This window comes from Euprymna scolopes, chromosome 32 (assembly GCF_053919585.1).
Source record: "Euprymna scolopes isolate OS-2025 chromosome 32, ASM5391958v1, whole genome shotgun sequence".
Classification (NCBI taxonomy): Eukaryota; Metazoa; Mollusca; class Cephalopoda; order Sepiida; family Sepiolidae; genus Euprymna; species Euprymna scolopes.
The window spans coordinates 95,043,359-95,049,925 of record NC_136513.1 but is presented as its reverse complement, the minus strand read 5'-3'; the positions used below and the strand labels follow the sequence as shown (position 1 = coordinate 95,049,925).

Here is a 6,567-nt window from a genome sequence, read left to right as displayed (position 1 = left end):
AAAATGAGTCACAACGATTTTTGATGGCTTTTTTTTTTCCAAAGAATTTTCAAGTCAACAAGAAGGGCTTTAAAATATTTCCGTGCAGAATGTGCCATGCCAGGTTTCAAACGTATTAAAAGGAAAAGGTGGGGGGACTGCATGCGGAGGTTGAAGGAAAAGAAGGGGATGGGAAACAGAGGAAAGAATACAAAAAAAAAAAAAAAAAAAAATTGAAAACATTTTCTTTCAAATTGCAATTTGTGAAGGTTTTTCTACGATGGATCAATCTTGGTTTTAATATACATGAAGAACTCAATACAAATAAAAACTTGAATGCCTACTGGAGAGAACTTAAATGCCTACTATATATATTATTATATATTGTACCTATTTACAATGCCTCCCCACGGGACAGAGTTAGACACCAGGGTCGTTTTTTAACGTGGAGAAAAGGTACAAAAATAAAAAAAATTGTCTCAGTCGCGAAGGATTTCTCCTCCACCGAAAGAGAACAAGAAAATGAAGTGCAGCATCTGAGAGAACAGATACTACACTTTGAGATATTAAATCTTTTATTCATGTTAAAAAATACAGTCAAAATTAACGAAGAACAAAAAACTTAGGCACATGGCCAAATCAAAAGGGGGGATTTTGGGGATCGTTGGTCATCCTTGTCACTCCAGAACTAAACAAAGTCAAAAGTTTCTCCCAGCTAGTATCTTCTTTCACCATAATACCGCATTCACCCTTTCATATTAGGGGACGTCCTAGTAACTCCCAATTTTTAAAACATTTTTTATTGACGTGTAAATACAAAAAAGATAACAATAAAATCAAAAGGCCAAGTAGCTAAGAGTTAGAGTTTCATCTATATTCTAGCTTATACCATTTTCTATTTATTCATTTGTATCATTTTGCATGTGCCATTTTGTATGTGCCATTTTGCATGTGCCATTTTGCCGTTTTTTTTCAATACCATTTTTACCTGATTTAATTATTCTGATCTATAAATTTTATTTTCATTGATTTATTATTAGTTGCAAACAATTTAAAATAAAATTTTAAACAAGCAAATAATAATAATAATGATAATAATAATAAATAAATAAATAAAAGAATCGTTTTAGAAATTGGAAATAAGGCTAATATTTTTCCGATTCCGATGTCCTAAAGCTCTGATTTTTCCAATTTTAATTAATCATTCCAACACTAATGTATATTTTTTTTATAAAGTTAGGTATTATATATTTCTATGCACAGGTCTCTTTTCTAAATTAACTGATCATTATGAATTCTTGAACACAGCTGCGTTTAATTTAGTTTTTTGCAAATTGAGTAAAAGTTAGGGGGGGCTTTTACGCAAAAATTCAAATTTCTCTGATTTTTGTGACATTTTAACCATAGATTCAACATTTAAAAAATATCCGCTAGTTTCTTTGGAGTATTTTAAAGAGTTTTTATAAAATAATGTAAAATAATATAAGACAATATAAAAATAATATTCAAAAAGAAACAGACAAACATAACATTGTCATCTTCCCTGACACAGAATATACAAGCAACCACTTGTGAATTTAATATTCCCATGAAACCTCTCTCCAGCTTGGGATACTATGGTATAACCTTTGATTCGATAATTCAAATTCAGAGAAGATATGGTTCAGAAATAAAATCATACGCATATGTGGTGCCTTCAATAAGTTTCTAGACATTTTTGGTACATGACTTGAAAATTATTGTAGACGCTTTAAAATTCAGTGTTATTGCTGTACATCTTATGAGATGACTGACCAATTTTTATGATTTCAGGTTAAAATGAACAGCTACAGCAGGAATTGGAATACACCCTACTAAAGCCTGACTGTCACAGCTGGTGAATTTCAAAAATACAATCTGAAAGTTGTAGAATATTGCTAGGGTGAACCAGCTAATCCAATGAAGATGTTGTGCTGAATGGATGCGATAATTGACAGAGTGTAGTTCTTGGCAGAAGTCTAGAACAGTAAAAAAACCCTGAATGCTAGAGCAGCTGGCATTTGTAGAGTGGCACCTGCCCCTTCTGGCATGTTTAGCCAATCAGGCGCCTCAAAATAGAACAATCCACCATCCCTGACTAATTGTAGGCTGGTCCAATGGCAATTAGCGTACCACTAATTGCTACTGAATAAATATGTTGAAATTAGTTAAATGGTCCATAATGATTCTTGATTCTACAAAAGTGTGAGCACTTTAGAATATCAACATGTAATAAAATTCTGTTTTAAACTTGGAAAAAAATGCCAGAGAAACGTATGGAATACTTCAGACTGCTTTTAGACCATCTTGCATGAATCGAGCATCAGTTTTAGACTGGCATAAAAGATTTAAGAAAAGCAGGTAATCTTTGACGGATGATGAGATGTGTAAGAGGAGTAAGGAAGTTAGAACACCAGAGTTGATTGGCCAAATAAAGAATTTCATGGATAAGGACAGTGTGGAAACTGTACACAATTATTTGTGATGAACTGATGATGCGGTTGATTTGCGCAAAGTTTGCCCCAAGGGTGCTCAGAGAAGATCACAGATCATTTGGCCAAGATGGACATCAAAATAGTTCCTCATCCTCCTTATAATCCATACCTTGCTCCCTGTGACTTTTGGTTATTTCCTAAGCTCAAGGAAAACCTTAGAAGCTGTCGTTATGAAACAATTGAGGAGGTGAAAGAGGATGTGACACAAGAGTCATTGACACGCTAACACAAGAGGACTTCCATTGGGCCTTCTAGTAGTTGTTGGAACGGTACAACAAGTGCATTACAGCTGGAGAAGATTACTTCGAAGGGGACCAGAGTTTCATTTGTGTACTTTCAATAAAAGTTCCGATACGAAAAATGTCTGGAAACTTATTGAAGGCACCTCGTACATGTATCAGAATGTCGAAAGAATTGTGGGTTCATACCTTTACCTCGAAGGCTATAAATGCGTATTACATTTTTCTTAGATCCTCAGCTCTTAAGATTTTTTATCTAGTGATGAAGACTTATGGGGTCATCCTAAGTGAGGAGTTGTGCAGGAGGCTGTCAGTTGCTTTGATTAACCAGACAACTGAGACAAATTGCGACAAATATTCTACTTGCGTGTGGGGAATATTTATCAGAGTCTGTCGTTCATGTTTATGTAGCAGGTCCATCCTTCAAATGAATTTTCATTTTTAAAGTGGACAGCTAACTAAGCTGCGAGATTAAGTTGTTTTTCTATTTTTTGTTTTGTTTTGTCTTTTACAGTTTTTTTCACCCCAAACAAGGCACAGTGCCACTAATTCGTAAGGGGCTACTATTTGGCACCAGATTTTCAGGGATACTATGTAGGGAGTTGGGCAGCGAGATGTCTGTTCACAAATCACCATTTATCAAGGCTAAAAAAATCACACGCAAATAACGTTTGCCAGGTAAACGGTGAAAGAATATCTTAATCAATCTAATAACATTAGAATTTAGCTTAGCTAATACCATAGTCTGAAATGGTATCCATTATATAAATCATGACCCACTTTTCCGACCTATGAAAATAACTTGTATTCTTCTTCATGCATAAATTCTATCATCTACGAATATATATATATATATATATATATATATATATATATATATATATATATATATATATATATATATATATATATATATATATATATATATACAATCAATTTTAATACCTACAAGGACTAGTGCTTCATCCTTCTGGAATCATCAGTGCAAAAAGTTACGATTGCTGTTGGTCATGAGATTCGAACCCCACAATGAAGGCATTTCTGTCTCCATTTGCAAGGAACATAACCAGGGCCATCGTCAACCGCAACGATATTCAAGTGAATTTAAATTTTTATAATTGCATAAATGTTATGAAATGTTGATATATATATATATATATATATATATATATATATATATATATATATATATCCACTTGCTTATTTTCCTAAGGTTCTACAATTGCTTTTTTGGACTCAAACAAAATCGTTTTTGATTGCATTTTTATTCACAAATAATTTTATCTAACATCAATTTTTTGTTCATTACGAACTTTTCATTTCTTATAAGTAAACGTTATCTCTCGTCCTCATTATCATCATCATCCTCGGTTTAACATCCAATTTTACATGCTGACATGTGTTATACGACTTTAAGAAATTGACTTTCAAATTAACCTATCTCTGGACAGGTCTTTATTTATCCTTCTTTCCCTCAAATCCATTTTTATCAATTCCTCTCATGTTTTAGTGGCTTTCTACTGTGAACTGCCCCTGCTAATTCAACTGTTCTACATCTACTAACCCAAGATCTCTCATCCAGTTTTTCAATGTGACCATACCACTAAAGTCTCCCATTCAGCACACATCTCTCTATACTGTCCAAACCAATCATCCATTTTTTTTCAATGTATGTATAGAGTAAATGCGGTATTGTGGTGTCTGTTGAGTGATAGTAGAAACTGGTTAGGTTAGATTGGTTAGCAATTGTTCATCATGGACTTTTCCCATCCACTTATTTGACCTTGTAGCGCATTTTTGAATAATTTACTTTTGTAATTTATTGAAAATGAAATGTTTACCACCAAAGCCTACTCTTCAGCACACATCTCCCGATACGGTCCATATTTAACCTTCTTCTGAGGTCATCAGATCTAAGCCTCCCTTTATGACTAACATAACACATTCATTGTATCATTCTTATATCATTTCCATCCATGCAACACATGTCCTCAATTCTTGACAACTGTTGCCTATTGATTTCTTTTGTAATATCTCATTTTATGGGTACTTATTTTATTCAAGATCTAATTAATTTTACGCCAGTCTTCTTAACAGATGTCGCTTCGTGCATATGCCATTCATTTGGCATCCAGTTGTAACACCAATCTTGACAATCCGTCTGTCAGTAACTGAGCCACTTTGGTAATTTTTTTATCAGACGGGCTGGGGCATTCATTTTGGGTAGTTCTAGGCGAACGCTCTTTCAGGTCTTACCTCTCATCTTTCGAGTGGAGTATCTCTTAAGCAAGTATATCTAATTGAAGCTCCCGACAGGGAAATTCCAACAGGACTGCTAAGACAATTTTTAAAGGAATAGAAGAAGCACCCAGAAATTCAGAATAACAACTCATTATTCTAAGGGAGATAACTCTATTTGACTAAAGTAGTTGAAAAAAAAAAAAAAAGCGTGTTCTTTTTCTGACAATTACTGGAATGTTTTCTTTAAGAAAAAAATGCAATATCGTTGCATTTTTACATATATATATTTTTTTTGTTAATGTTATAAAACTTTGTTACATTAAAAAAAGTAGATGGAAAAAACAAGTGATTTTTTTTCTAACAATTCTTAGTAAAATAGAATTATTTCCCTTAAAACAATTATTATTCCGAATTGCCGAGTGCACCTGCACCTTCTCTATAAACTAACTTGGCTCTATGAACGCCTATTTGAGGGAGTGTCTTCACCCGGTTTTCTGTTTACTCAGACAACAGAAAATTCGATGAAATATTCTGATATTAGGCTTTAAAAAATTTAGTAGATAAAATACGAGATTAATTTGGAGTAAAAGGGCCCGAAGTAAATTTACATGAATTTTAAAATTTAAATCTAATATTCATATTTTGTCAAATTAATATAAAAATAGAACAAAACATGCAGAAAGATTCAAATTTTCAATTTTATTTTGTAAATTTATTTTCGACCTATAGATATTCAAGTTATCTCCCCTGAGCTTTTAATTAAAGTTACCTCCCTTTGAACTGCTATCTGAATCATCTCCCTGGATCTCTGTCGAATGTTAGAGGAGAAGCTTGCGCTTTCTATCAGCAAGTTGAGAAAACTGGCTGTAGTGTTGTAGAGTAGTTAAAAAAAAGAGCGGGGGGGGGGAGAGGGGAGGGGGGTTATTACAAATTACTTTTATCAAATACAAAAATAAAAATAATAATAAAAAAATGTAATAATGCATATTCTATCGATAATTTAGTTTTAAATTTAGTTTTTAGTGTCTGGGGGTTTTGTGTTTTTTTTTTTTTTTTTTTTTTCCGGTTTTCACTTAGACAAGTCAGTGTGGTTTCTGTCATGGCCACTACTTTTGCCAGATCTTGGACACGAATTTAAGTCTTAAAAGAAGGTAAAAAAAAAATGGTTGTATGTGAAATCGGTCAAATATTTAATTTTCAACGGACTGCTGACAGTTTTTAGTTGTATTTCTATTTTTCAGCTGTTAGATATATGAAAACGAACCTTCGTATTAAGTAAAGAAATGATGTCGTCTTGAATCCCCAAATTTTTACAAGCATTCTACGCCGCGGTACAAAATCTAAAATGCGAAACATTTAAAAAATTTCTAAACTGAAAAATTATGAAGATCGATTGAAGATTAACTTTTCTTGCATTTGGTAAAAGTTATTTATTGTAAATCTGTTTTTTTTTTTTTTCACGCCTCCATTTATTTTTGTTAACTATACTGCACAATTGCCAGAAAACTTTTTCCCCAGCATGTGCGGAACCTATGAATATTTTTAGCTTTTTCTTTTGTTTGAGTCCCAAAAAATCTCTACATCTATCTACTTCA

General features: G+C 32.9%; 1 protein-coding gene across 1 annotated transcript in view; it reads right to left on the bottom strand.

The window, feature by feature from the left end:
* Nucleotides 1–6,567, bottom strand: part of LOC145256508 (1-phosphatidylinositol 4,5-bisphosphate phosphodiesterase beta-1-like) — a 146,414-nt gene that overhangs the window by 3,033 nt on the left and 136,814 nt on the right. The window lies entirely within an intron of this gene.